Source organism: Geotrypetes seraphini, chromosome 3 (assembly GCF_902459505.1).
Source record: "Geotrypetes seraphini chromosome 3, aGeoSer1.1, whole genome shotgun sequence".
NCBI lineage: Eukaryota > Metazoa > Chordata > Amphibia > Gymnophiona > Dermophiidae > Geotrypetes > Geotrypetes seraphini.
In genome coordinates, this window is record NC_047086.1 from 161,609,601 (window position 1) to 161,624,604 (window position 15,004).

The 15,004-nt window shown below is 41.1% G+C and overlaps 1 long non-coding RNA gene across 1 annotated transcript; it reads right to left on the reverse strand.

Moving 5' to 3' along the window:
• Positions 1–6,331: 6,331 nt before the first annotated feature.
• Positions 6,332–14,066, reverse strand: LOC117357635. Its single transcript, XR_004538841.1, has 2 exons — positions 9,631–14,066; positions 6,332–6,707 (listed from the first exon to the last, which is right to left on the reverse strand). It is a non-coding gene; the product is annotated as an uncharacterized LOC117357635 (long non-coding RNA).
• Positions 14,067–15,004: the final 938 nt, after the last annotated feature.

The window sequence follows — 15,004 nt, forward strand, 5'->3', positions numbered from 1 at the left end:
AATCTTACCCAGTGTATGTGACCTCTGAAGCAGGCATGTGTGGCACCGAAACATGGTGCCGTGTCAGATTTGAACTTTTGTGGACTTCACATAGATCAATTAATTTATTTATCTACTAGTGTTTTAGCCTGTTACATTAACGGGTGCTAGAGCAGATGTCTCTCTCTCTCCTTGGATGCTATCTGTCATTCTTTGTCTGTGTCTCTCCCTGGCCCCTTGTCTGTTTTTCTTTCTGTCTCCCTGCCTGCATTTCTCTGTTGCGCCTTGCCTACTTGTCTCTCCATGGCCCCCTTCCTATGTCCAGTGTCCCATCCTATGTCCCTAGTGCCCCCAGTGCCTCCTTATGTCCTTAGTACCCTCAATGCTTCCTTCCCATGTCCTTAGTGCCCTCAGTGCCTCCTATGTCCTTAGTGCCCTCAGTGCCTCATTCCTATGTCTTTAGTGCCCCCAGTGCTTCCTTCCCATCCTTAGTACCCCTTCATATGTCCTTAGTGCCCCCAGTGCCTCCATCCTGTCCTTAGTGCCCTCAGTGCCTCCTATGTCCTTACTGGCCCGTGCCTCCTTCCTATGTCCTCCTCACTGCCTTCCAGACTTTGTCCCACCCCACCCCCCGAAGCCAGCCTGCCTGCCTCCCTCCCATCCCCTGTGCAGTAGAACCAGTAAGCATGTTTCCATCTCCCCCCTGCCGTGAAGCCGACCCCACTGGCCCTCCCACCGCAAGACAACCTACAAACCTCCCGACTCCAGCAGCATCCACATTACTCTAAACACGCTACTTCACAGCCTTCTACTACCCTGATTTCCTCTGCCGCATCTGCTGATGTCATCAGGGACGTGGCAGAGGAAATCAGGGCTGTAGAAGGCCGCGAAGCAGCGTGTTTAGAGTGCTGTGGACGCTGCTGGAGTCGGGAGGTTTGTAGGTCGTCTCACTGTGGGAGGGTCAACGGGGTTTCAGGTGCGCCAAGGAGGGGTGTGGATGCACCGACAATGAACTGCCTTACAGCGAGTGAGGGGAAGCCAAGCCGGGCGTGAAGTGTAAGGGATCCGGCAAGACGCAGAGACCATTGTATGCGCACTCCTGCCGGCCATGGATCTACGGATCATGCAGGTAAGAGTGCGCATGCGCGCTTAGCATTTTATTATAGTAGATTCTTCTGGCTCTTCATTGGAAATCCATTCTCCTATCCCACTTTTCGTCTATATTTTTGTGGGTCATTTTATTGAACTGTTTTTTTGGTTCTATTCTTCTAACACGACAATAGAGTATTTGAGTCCATTTATCATGCCCCAATACACAAGATCCTTGATGAAGTTCAAAATAGCAGCTGTCAAATTCACAAAAGAACACAGCATTTCTGAAGCCTCAAGGAATTTGGATGTTGACAGAAAACAAATTTGGGAATGGATGGATCAATATAAGCAACGAAGACTCGCCAAGAACATGAATATGGTTCAACACAGACTGGATGGTGGTAGAAAAGCATATGATTCTGAAATTGAACAGCCAATTAAATGTTGTTTTTTTTGAAACAAGCAAGCAAGGCATAGGCATTACTGGGAAATACATAAAAAGAGAAACTAATAAAGTTTCTTGAGGCAGGATTCAGGGACATCAAGTGTAGTAGTGGCTGGTTAGATAAGTGGATGAAACATCACAACATAGCAAGAACAACTGCAGCATAGCAAGAACAACGGTAAGTGAAAACAGCCATAAAAAGTGGAAAAATGGTAACAAATATAATAGAAACATAGAAATATGATGGGAGATAAAGGCCAAATGGCCCATCCACAGCATCCGCTATCTTCTCCTCTCCCTAAGAGATCCCACGTATCTGGCCCATGCTTTCTTGAATTCAGACACAGCTTTTGTCTCCACTACCTCTACCAGGAGACTATTCCACACATCTACTACCTTTTCTGTACAAAAGTATTTTCTTACATTACTCCTGAGCCTATCACCTTTTTATTATTATTATTATTGAAAAAAAAAATTCTCACACTTTGGAAATACAAAAGATTAAAGATAAGAAACTTCACAAAGAAAAATAAAGGAAAAACAACAATCATAACACATAATAGAAATTCCTTCTAGCCCACAAATACAAGAGAAGGATGTTGCTACAATACAAAGCAATTTTTTTAAATTCTTTATTTATTCAGTTTTAATTGAACTTATTAAACATTACATGCCTCAAGAAACAGAAAATAACTTATTACAAAAATATTAGAAAATATTCATCAACAAATTACAAATCATACATTAGGCAAATTTATAAAGCTAGATCCCCTAAAGTCCTCAAATTAGAGGGGAAGAAAATTATAGGAAAAAGAGGCACAGCATAATTTAAAAAATAATACAAATAGATTAATGACATCTCAGCTGAAGTTTAATTACAATCTTCATTAAACTAATCTCCAATTTCTTCCCTTGAACCCATAACCTGGACCTGTATCTTGCGCTTATTTTCAAGGAAAGCCTTTAATTGTTTGGGCTCAAAGAAAAGATACCTATTCGATTCATATAAGATTAAACATTTACAGGGAAAACGTAAAAAGAAATGGGCTCCCAGGGATAAAACTTGAGGGCACACTTTTCCTCCAAAAAACAATTTTTCATTGTTACAAACCCTGGGCAAGTCACTTAATCCCCTCATTGCCCCAGGTACATTAGGTAGATTGTGAGCCTGCTGGGACAGACAGGGAAAAATGCTTGAGTACCTGAATAAATTAATTAAACCATTCTGAGCTCCCTTGGGAGAACGGTATAGAAAACGGAATAAATAAAATAAATCCAGAAGATTTTCCATAAGCTCGGGGAGGATCCAATACATACCCTGATGCAGTATATAGGCCTGATGATACCTATAAAAATTGGGACAATTTATCCCTCCCTCCGCAACTGGCTTTTGTAAGGATACTAGAGCAATTCGAGCTGCTTTACCCAGCCAAATAAATTTGATAAGTATACTATTTATTTTTTTGTAAAAAGACCCCTGAAAAAAACACTGGCAACATACCCATTTGGTAACAAACCACAGGCAAAATCATCATCTTAACCGTTTGCAATCTCCCCCACCAAGAGAAATGTAATGGGTTCCATTGCTCACACATTTCTGAGACCTTTAGCAATAAGGATTTTTAATTTACTTTCATCGTCTCTTCCAATATTTTTTGTATCCAATACCTAAATATTTTATACCCTCTTCCTTCCAAAGAATAATAATAATAACTTTATTTTTATATACCGCCATACCACAAACAGTTCCAAGCGGTTTACAAGGGAAGAGACTGTATACAGACAGTGACATTACAGAGAACTTTTGAAATTACATTGGCATGCTAAATTTAGTCAGGTTTATCTGGAAGTGTTTTGGAAGTACATCAGGTTGAAGTGAGGTCAGAGAAATTTGTCAAAGAGATAAGTTTTTATTGACTTCCTAAACGTTTGGTACGAAAGTGCATTTGAGATGAAGTTGGTTAAACATTTGTTCCATTTGCCTGCTTGGAATGATAGTGTTCTATCGAGGTATTTCTTGTAGGTGCAGCCCTTTAGGGATGGAAAAGTGAACAAGTAGGTACTGCGTGTATTAGTTACATAGAAACATAGAAATAGACGGTAGATAAGGGCCACGGCCCATCTAGTCTGCCCACCCTAATGACCCTCCCCTACCTTTGCCTAGTGAATAGATCCCACGTGTCGATCCCATTTGGCCTTAAAATCAGGCATGCTGCTGGCCTCAATCACCTGCAGTGGAAGACTATTCCAACGATCAACCACCCTTTCAGTGAAAAAGAATTTCCTGGTGTCACCTCGTAGTTTCCCGCCTCTGATTTTCCACGGATGCCCTCTTGTTACCATGGGTCCCTTGAAAAAAGAAGATATCTTCTTCTGCTTCGATGCGGCCCGTGAGATACTTGAACGTCTCGATCATGTCCCCCCTCTCTCTGCGCTCCTCGAGCGAGTATAGCTGCAGTTTGTCTAACCGTTTTTCGTACGGGAGATCTTTGAGTCCCGAGACCATCCGGGTGGCCATTCTCTGAACCGATTCCAGTCTCAGCACATCTTTGCGATAATGTGGCCTCCAGAATTGCACACAGTATTCCAGGTGGGGCCTCAACATGGATCTATACAATGGCATAATGACTTCCGGCTTCCGGCTGACGAAACCCCTGCGTATGCAACCTAGGATCTGTCTTGCCTTGGATGAGGCCTGCTCTACCTGACTGGCAGCCTTCATGTCCTCACTGACGATCACCCCCAAGTCTCGTTCTGCTACCGTTCTTGTTAGGATCTCAAGGGTATAAATCTTGTATGGATTATGGTTGCCTAGGTGCATGACTTTGCATTTTTTGGCATTGAAGCTAAGTTGCCAGGTCCTAGACCAGCGCTCCAGTAGGAGTAGGTCATGCATCATGTTGTCGGGCATTGAATCTTCGTCCGTTGTGCATTTGCCCACTACATTACTTAGTTTGGCGTCATCGGCGAATAATGTTATTTTACCTCGAAGCCCTTCTGCCAAGTCTCTTATAAAGATGTTGAATAGGGTCGGGCCCAAGACCGAGCTCTGTGGCACTCCACTGATCACCTCCGTCATTTCAGAGAGGGTGCCGTTCACCACTACCCTTTGAAGCCTACCACCAAGCCAGTTCCCAACCCATTTCGTCAATGTGTCACCTAATCCTATAGAACTCATCTTGCTCAGCAACCTGCGGTGTGGTACGCTATCGAATGCTTTGCTAAAGTCCAGGTACACGATGTCCAGGGACTCCCCAACATCCAGCTTCCCCGTCACTCAGTCAAAGAAGCTGATCAGGTTGGATTGGCATGATCTCCCCTTAGTAAATCCATGTTGACGGGGGTCCCGTAGATTTTCCTCATCCAGGATCGTATCCAATTGGTGTTTGATTAGAGTTTCCATTAGTTTGCTCACTATTGATGTTAGACTCACTGGTCTGTAGTTTGCTGTCTCCATCTTTGAGCCTTTCTTGTGGAGTGGAATGATGTTAGCCGTCCTCCAGTCCAACGGGTCGCTGCCTGTACTAAGGGAGAGGTTGAAGAGCGCTGACAGTGGTTCCGCCAAGACATCCTAGTTGTGCCTGGGAATTCGAATTGGTGAGACAGATAGGATGGGGATGAACCTGTCATGGTTTTGAAGCAATGGCAAGCAAACTTAAAAATGACCCTTGCTTCCACAGGCAGCCAGTGTAGTTTTTTGTAATATGGGCTTACATGGTCTGATTTCTTGAGGCCGTAAATGAGACGGACTGCAGCATTTTGTATGACTCTCAGTCGTTTGATGGTTTTCTTGAGAGATCCCAAGTATATAATGCAGTAGTCTAAGGTGCTTAAGATCAGGGATTGAACCAGCAGTCGAAAGGAAAATAAATCTAAGTATTGTTTAATGGTACGAAGTTTCCATAGAGTGAGAAAGCATTTTCTGACTTGAGCATTAGTGTGATCTTCAAACGTCAGGCTTCGGTCCAGGGTGATGCCAAGGATTTTGGGATTGAAGGGAATGAATCAAACAATCCTTTTGGACAATGTACATTTAGCGGAAGAACTTCTGATTTACTCCAATTTATTTTATACCCTGAAAATTTTCCAAATCTATCAATCAAATCTAGTAAATGTGGAATGGTAGTTTCAGGATTCCTCAAATAAAGCAAAATATCATCTGCATATATTCCCGACCTGTATAAGGAATACCCTGTATCTCCTCTGCCTGTTGAACAGCCAATAACAAGGGTTCCAATACAATGCCAAAAAGCAACAGAGATAACGGACACCGGTGTCTAATTCCCCTCTCCAGCCAGAAACATTCCAAAAAAGTATTATATTAATATATAATCTGGCAGAAGGGGAACTGTACAAGGTTTGAATCATTTGTATGAATCCAGAACCAATACCAAACCAATCCATTACTTGATACATGAAGCTTCGCTCTACACAATCAAAGGCTTTCTATGTATCCAAGGGTACAGAGAAGGCCGGATCTTCCATGGCTTTTGTTAAATTTAACATGTGGAAAGCCAGTCTGGTGTCAAAAAGAAAACATTGGAAAAAAAATACATATCTGTAACTCTCTACATGTAGCTGATAGTGCTTAAATATTTCAGTATATCTAATATAAACTTGCAAGAAATATAAATTAAAAAGAAATGTATATGAACTGACATTTGGAAACTGGACTTTTAAAAACTTGCTTTCTTAGTAGGAAGTTTTATACTACATGCTAGGAAACTAAGAACATTCTAGAACCTTTTACATTAAAATGAAAAAAGCCAAGGCAGATTACACTCCACAAGAAATTTGAGCAGAATACTTCATTCATTGAGGGTCAGTCAACATAACATAACTTTATTCTTCTATACCGCCATAATCAAGCAATTTCTTAGCAGTTTAACGCAGAAAGCTGGACAATCAGCGAAAAACAGATAATTACAAATACATGTTACTTAATATTCAATATACAATTTTTGTTAACCCTAATATCCATGTTTAGGAAATGAATTTGTCAAACAACGCTGACTTAATTACTTTTCAAAATTCTCCATAAGACATCATAACTCCACCGACATAATTATCCCACCAAGACTGCTGCTTACTTGCTTGAAATTCAAGAGTCTTATCCATAAAAATCTTGTATCTGCAGCCGATAATTTTTGGATAGGCAAAAAAGTTAGAACTCCTAGTTGTCCTCATTGGGCTGTATAACGTAAAATGAGTTAAAAGGTAAGTTGGGGCAATTCCCCAGATCAGCTTAAAGCAGATACAAGAAAATTTGAATAGTACTTGTGCCTCTATTGGGAGCAAATGTAACAGATGATGTTAGTGACTGACATGATCATTTTTCCTCAATCCAAATATCAATCGGACTGCTGTATTCTGTACTATTCTGTTTTCTTAGGATTTTCGTTGGTGCCCCCAAATAAACAATATTACAGTAATCCAGTATAGACAAAACCAGTGACTGTACCAATAGTCTAAAGTATTGGTTTCCAACCCTGTCCTGGAGGACCACTAGGCCAATCGGGTTTTCAGGATAGCCCTAATGAATATGCATGGAGCAGATTTGCATGCCTGTCACCTCCATTATATGCAAATCTCTCTCATGCATATTCATTAGGGCTAGCCTGAAAACCCGATTGGCCTAGTGGTCCTCCAGGATAGGGTTGAGAACTACTGGTCTAAAGGATAGTGGATCAAAATATTTTTTTATAGTTTTTAATTTCCATAGTGTGAAAAAGCACTTCTTTACCAATAAATTTGTATGTTCTATCACGGTTAACTGTGAATCAAAATTGACTCCCAATATTTTTATAGATTTTGAGATCGAGTAGTCATGACCATTTAAACAGTGATGATCTAATTATTTTATCTTTAGGGTTAGCCAGAAAAAATTTAGGCCATGAAAGTAGTGTGTATAGAGTCTGAAAATGTTCCTCTGCAGCCATCACCCACCATTTCCCTCCTCTCAACCCAGAGTGTCTTTGTTGGGAAGAACAGAAGTGCAAAAGTTTGTAAAATAAGCGTTAAGAGAATTATAGAGTAATTTGAACAAATGTTTTTTTCTGAAATTGTGTGTTGGATCTCTAACGTTAATGGAAAAAAATAATTTTGTTTTTAATTGCGAGCTAGGTCTAACTTTTATGGGACATTAATTTTGGTTATGTATTGCTTTAATATAATACATAACCTAAATTTGGTTTGAAACAGGCTGAATAGCTTACAAGTTAAGTGCATACAGGCAAGCAAGTATATTTATTGGGATTTATTAACTGCCTTTTTTCATGAAGAGATTCATCCAAAGCGGTTTACAATACACTGAATAGTAATCAGGTACTCAAGTAATTTTCCTATCTGTCCTGGCAGGCTCACAATCTAACTGGGGTACCTGAGGCAATGGAAGGTTAAGTGATTTGCCCAGAGTCAAAGAGAGTAGGTTGGGATTGAATTCACAACCTTAGAGTGCTGAAGTAGCAGCTCTAACCACTAGGTCACTCCTCCAGTATTTAAGAGTTTGTTTAGTTTTGTGTGTGTGTTGGGGGGGGGGGGGGAAGAACTAAAAAAAAAGGGAGTTGACAAATAACCGATTATTAGCTTATGCTTGAGCTGTTTATCAGAGCATTAAACTGCAAGCCCAGTGAAATCCTGAAACCAAATGTCAAATCTCTATATGCTCCAAGATACCCATTCTACCTTTCCTTATTCCTTTGGAAGTTTTCAAACAATCCAAGTGTCAAAAATACGGCACCAGGCTAGGCACTAAGACTCTCTGCTGATTATAGAATGAGATGTAAAATATATTTCAATTCATTGCACTTGTTTAAACTCATTGCTTGAGGTCACATGAACTGACCTTCCATTGGGGCAACCCTCACTTTCCCAAAACGGAATTTACTGTAGCCATCTTTTTTTTTTTTTAATGAATACTTTTATCTTCAAAATTTTGCAGAAACATAGAAGTTCAATGATACTGTGCTATTTGGTATGGCAATGAGAGCAAAAAGTCAGATTTCTACAAACAATAATAAATTATTACTCATAATGACTGGTGTTGCCATTCAACAAATTAGTATAATTGGAAAGATTGGAGTAGATTAAATTATAATTTCAGGTGGAATTCTTTATGTCATTTTTATAAAATGGAGAGATTTATTGCAATACAGCGGGGATGTTTCAGGAAATTTCAAAGATGTGTGGGAGCCATTAACAAAATATTGTACTGTTTAGATGAAATTGTTTCCCTTAAATTTACAAGTTCAATAGTAAGATATTTGATTATATGGTAGGAAAGGGTGGGAAGGGGGGTGATAAGAGTTTATGTTTTGTACCAATGATGATTATTAAGTGATGTATTTATTGTTAATTTGTTTGAACATATGTCACACTTATTGTAAGTTTGAAAATGAATAAAGAATTAAAAATAAAAAAATTACCCTTTCCAAAATGTTTTGCTAAATATCCAGAAATTGCTTTACAATCTCTTCAACCAATTGGAAATGTCTTCTTACACTTTCCAACTATAAAACCCATTAGATCTAGTTACTCTTAAAACTCAAATTGAGCCAAAAGAACCTCCTTTTGACTCCACACAACCCAAACAAGTCCTGTCTCTAACCACATTGAAAACCGCTTAGAACTCTCGCATGCACACCACCACTCAGAACTCTTACATGTCCACTCATATATTTATGCAGTTCCAGAACAGCTTATCTGATCCAAAGTATAATCCTGCACTAAACTTAAAACTTCTCAAATGTAAAATAAATATTTTAGCTGCATTATCTTAAAGTTGGTTGTGCATACAGCTATTCTGCTTCTCCTCTCTCATGCCAGCATACCAAGCAGCTCAAGCTCACTCTCTGCTCCTTCCCCCCAACTTTGCTATCTCAGGCTACCAAGAGACGCCAAATTCGCACTCCTTACATCCGTGGTTATTTCCTCTTCCATGCTTACCCCATGCACGTGCACGCTACTCATGCACATCTTTTATTTAAGCCATAAAACATTTTCTGGGACCGCAAACCCTAGCAGGAATCTGAAAACGTTCTGGGAATCCTCTCTCACATATGCCCATTATTGTATCCACCCATATGTACGGTACTTAAACCTTTAATAATATTTACCTGGGGTGTTGTCCAGATTGGGTGGTCCTCACTTGAGCCACCCACTCTGGGTGCTTCAGCCAAAGCAGATGTGCCTGCTTCAATTCTTCACCTGGGAATCAAAATTGCAACAAAATACTTAGGGAGTTGGGTGACTATGACTGCCCATAACCCGCCCCAACACCAGAAAGAAGCAGAGAGCAAAGAAAGTTGGAGAATAAAAGGGAGAGTCTAGAAATCAGAGATGACAACCCATGTCTGACCTCTTCCTCACCTCCCAAACTCATGAGAGAAGCAGACTTACCAGCTGCAGGAAGGAGGCACACTCGTAGAGCTGGTGGAGGGTCTGCCAATGGTAGTCCATCATAAATACGAGTTTTTTGCCTTTGTACAATCTGATATTCTCATTATCATGGTAATTACTGGACAAGCCCTCATGCAGTATTTTTCACCACAAGGATTGTCCAAGATGAAAGGCAGCCAGAAATGGAAGAATTTGGAAAAACCCTGCTGGCGGCTTGCTCTCGTAATGAGAATACTTAATGGTGACAACGTGTTTCTGCTTTCAAAAAATTTCCTAAGTATGCATTCGTAGGCGGGCTTCTGAACAATCCCAGCATCCATTGTGGTATTTGCTATAAAGAAACCTGCATCTACTGCCGACGTACACCATAGACGTGCATTCATTAACACCACTTTCCGGGCCCCCTCTCTCACATATGCCTATCTGTGCCGCCATTGTATCCACCCATATGTACTTAAACCTTTAACAATATTTACCTGGGGTGTTGTCCAGATTGGGTGGTCCTCACTTAAGCTAGCCTCTCTGGGTGCTTCAGCCAAAGCAGATGTGCCTGCTTCTTCAATTCTTCACCTGGGAACCAAAATTGCAACAAAATACTTAGGGAGGTGGGTGACTATGACTGCCCATAACCTGCCCCAACACCAGAAAGCAGCAGACAGCAAAGAAAGTTGGAGAATAAAAGGGAGAGTCTAGAGATCAGCCTGACCTCCCCCAACCCCCAAACTACTGAGAGAAACAGAGACTTACTGGCTGCAGGAAGGAGGCTGGTGGAGGGTCTGCCAATAGCAGTCCATTATAAATACGAGTTTTTTGCCTTTGTACAATGTGATATCCTCGTCATCCTGGTAATTACTGGACAAGGCCTCATGCTGTATTTTTCGCCACAAGGATTGTCCAAGATGAGAGGCAGCCAGAAACTGAAGAATTTTGGAAAAAAACTCTGCTGGCGGCTTGCTCTCTCAAAGTCCATGAAAATACTTAATGGTGACAATGTGGTGGGCGACTATGACTGCCCATAACCCGCCCCAACACCAGAAAGAAGCAGAGAGCAAAGAAAGTTGGAGAATAAAAGGGAGAATCTAGAAATCAGAGATGACAACCCATGTCTGACCTCTTCCTCACCTCCCAAACTCATGAGAGAAGCAGACTTACCAGCTGCAGGAAGGAGGCACACTCGTAGAGCTGGTGGAGGGTCTGCCAATGGTAGTCCATCATAAATACGAGTTTTTTGCCTTTGTACAATCTGATAGTCTCATTATCATGGTAATTACTGGACAAGCCCTCATGCAGTATTTTTCACCACAAGGATTGTCCAAGATGAAAGGCAGCCAGAAATGGAAGAATTTGGAAAAACCCTGCTGGCGACTTGCTCTCGTAATGAGAATACTTAATGGTGACGTGTTTCTGCTTTCTAGAAATTTCCTAAGTATGCATTCGTAGGCGGGCTTCTGAACAATCCCAGCATCCATTGTGGTATTTGCTATAAAGAAACCTGCATCTACTGCCGACGTACACCATAGACGTGCATTCATTAACACCACTTTCCGGGCCCCCTTTCTCACATATGCCTATCTGTGCCGCCATTGTATCCACCCATATGTACTTAAACCTTTAACAATATTTACCTGGGGTGTTGTCCAGATTGGGTGGTCCTCACTTGAGATACCCTCTCTGGGTGCTTCAGCCAAAGCAGATGTGCCTGCTTCTTCAATTCTTCACCTGGGAACCAAAATTGCAACAAAATACTTAGGGAGGTGGGTGACTATGACTGCCCATAACCTGCCCCAACACCAGAAAGCAGCAGACAGCAAAGAAAGTTGGAGAATAAAAGGGAGAATCTAGAGATCAGCCTGACCTCCCCCAACCCCCAAACTACTGAGAGAAACAGAGACTTACTGGCTGCAGGAAGGAGGATGGTGGAGGGTCTGCCAATGGCAGTCCATTATAAATACGAGTTTTTTGCCTTTGTACAATGTGATATCCTCGTCATCCTGGTAATTACTGGACAAGCCCTCATGCTGTATTTTTCGCCACAAGGATTGTCCAAGATGAGAGGCAGCCACAAACTGAAGAATTTTGGAAAAAAAACTCTGCTGGCAGCTTGCTCTCTCAAAGTCCATGAGAATACTTAATGGTGACAATGTGGTGAGCGACTATGACTGCCCATAACCCGCCCCAACACCAGAAAGAAGCAGAGAGCAAAGAAAGTTGGAGAATAAAAGGGAGAGTCTAGAGATCATTGATGACAACCCATGCCTGACCTCAACCACCTCACAAACTACTGAGAGAAGCAGAGACTTACTGGCTGCAGGAAGGAGGCACGCTCGTAGAGCTGGTGGTGGGTCTGCCAATGGCAGTCCATCATAAATATGAGTTTTTTGCCTGTGTACAATGTGATATCCTCGTTATCAAGGTAATTACTGGACAAGCCCTCATGCTGTATTTTTTGCCACAAGGATTGTCCAAGATGAAAGAGGCAGCCAGAAATGGAAAATTTGGGAAAACCCTGCTGGCAGCTTGCAGGCTTGCTCTCTCAAAGTCCATGAGAATACTTAATGGTGACGTGTTTCTGTTTTCTAAAATTTCTTAAGTACGTGTTCATAAGCCGGCTTCTGAACAACAAACAATCCCAGCATGCGTTGTGGTATTTGCCATAAAGGAACCTGCATCCACTGTCGATGTATGCCATAGATGTGCATCCATTAACACCACCTGGGGGGAGGCAGGCCAATCAAAAACCATGCAAGTGGTTAAAAAAATCCTTTTTTTCTGCCTACTTTGGTGTGCGACACTATTCCTCCGACCCCCACCCAGGAAAGTAAGAAGTAAAAGCAGAGAGAGAAAAAAAAAGGATACTCCTTTTTATTTTGACTCCCTGCCATGCTACCGGTACTTCATGACGGTGAAAACTTGTACCAAACGTATGAGTTACGCTTATGAGTCATGCCTATAACACACGCACATTCCCTGCTACCAGCACCTCCAGACCTGCTGTTAAATTTCCATCATTAAAAGGTCTGCTCTAAATGTGCATCGGCTAGTGACCATTTTAATAATTGTATACATTTGCATACCATTCTGTTAATTTATTAATAAATTTCAAGGTTTTCCAAGTGTCAAATATTATACTATTGTCCTTAATCTGGGTAACTTGATACTCAACATAAGAAACAGCCGTAATGGGGATATAATTTGCCACTCTTAAGTATTAAGAACATAACATAAGAACATAAGCAATGCCTCTGCTGGGTCAGACCAGAGGTCCATCATGCCCAGCAGTCCGCTCACGCGGCGGCCCATCAGGTCCAGGACCTGTATAGAAATCCTCTATCTATACCCTTCTATCCCCTTTTCCTTCAGGAAATCATCTAATCCCCTCTTGAACCCCAATACCGTACTCTGTCCTATCACACCCTCTGGAAGCGCATTCCAGCTGGAACTATTTAAATGCACCTTAAAAGAACAGTAAGTTTTGCACATCAAGGACAGTTATTTTCCACCATATGGCTTTTTTTGGCAGTTTCTTTGTTCTACACTTGTGTTCATTCGATTCTAACATTTTAATACTGTAGTAGGTATTTGAGTTGGATACAAGACCCAAATTATGTAGCTTAAACTACATGAGAATCACCTGAATGTAGACAAATATGTAATATACACTCAAAACATATTTTAAACAATACTGAAACCACAGTTGCAGAGGTAAGAGCAGGGTTGAGATGAAGGACAGGAGATATGAAGGAGGGACCTGGAGCTTGATTTAGGCAATAGTAATTGGTGTGCTCTGCTGATCAAATGGTAGACACTATAGACTCATTCAGGGAAGAGTTTGGGTCAGCTAGTCTTCATCTGCCATTATATATAGTTTGTAGATTTTGTTTGGGCAGGTTTCCAAGTTACTGATGAATGTTGAGGAAGGCTATCTAGTGTGACTTCAAGCAGAATCAAAGCTGAAGAAATCCATCCTATATATTGTTTTGGATAACATAGTAGATTTTTTACATCATGTGGTTGATCAGAATTCTCAATTTAGTGCTGTCTTGTTGGATATGTTCATGTTTACATCAGATAGTTCTTTGCAGTGATTCCCAACCCTGTCCTGGGGGACCAGCAGGCTAGTCAGGTTTTCAGGATAGTCCTAATGAATATGCATGGAGCAGATTTGCATGCCTGGCACCTCCATTATATGCAGATCTCTCTCATGCATATTCATTAGGGCTATCCTGAAAACACGACCGGGCCTGCTGGTCCCCCGGGACAGGGTTGGGAACCACTGCTCTAAAGCTGTTTGTGTGTCTCCCTCTCTTATTTGAACCTATAGTCTTCCTAGATTTTCCCACTTTGTATTTAGATCGCTGCCTAGCCATACATTTGAGATAGCTGAACCTATCCCTAGCGGTTAGAGCAGCTGCCTCAGCACCTTTAGATTGCGAATTCAATTCCCACTGCAGCTCCTTGTGACTCTGGACAAGTCACTTAACACTTCATTGCCAGAAGTACAAAATAAGTACCTGTCTAAAATATATAAACCGCTTTGATTGAAACCACATAAAAAAAGTAGTATATCAAGTCCCATCCCCTTTCCCTTTTGAAGTATTCATCTTGTTGGTAGTAAGGTGTTAAGTAACCCAAGAATAAAACAGAATATAGTATACTGGAATCATGTTTGGATGAAAAGTGTTATAATAAAACCTAAGCTGGTCTTAGAAATAATATTAAATTGTATGTGATATTCATTATAATGGATTAGCTAGCCCTCAGTTGTACAGGTCAGTTGTACTGTCTAGAAAAAAACCAGGATAATCATAAAGAGAATTATTATACTCATTTGTCACCCACAATGGCCATTACTATAGCGCACGATTTCTAAGGTTGATAAGAGATGGTTTTGTCATCTCAGTGTATGAGCAAAGATGACACGGAAGAGCTCCACAATAAGTCCCAAAGGCAAAGAAACAATAGCAATAATAAAGTCACTAAATTACTCAACTATCTATATTGTAAATTCTTCCCTTGACTCGACATGGCCGTGTTCTGCATCAGGAGTTTAAAAGGTGGCTTAGTAGGATAAATGATGCGATAAAACGATAA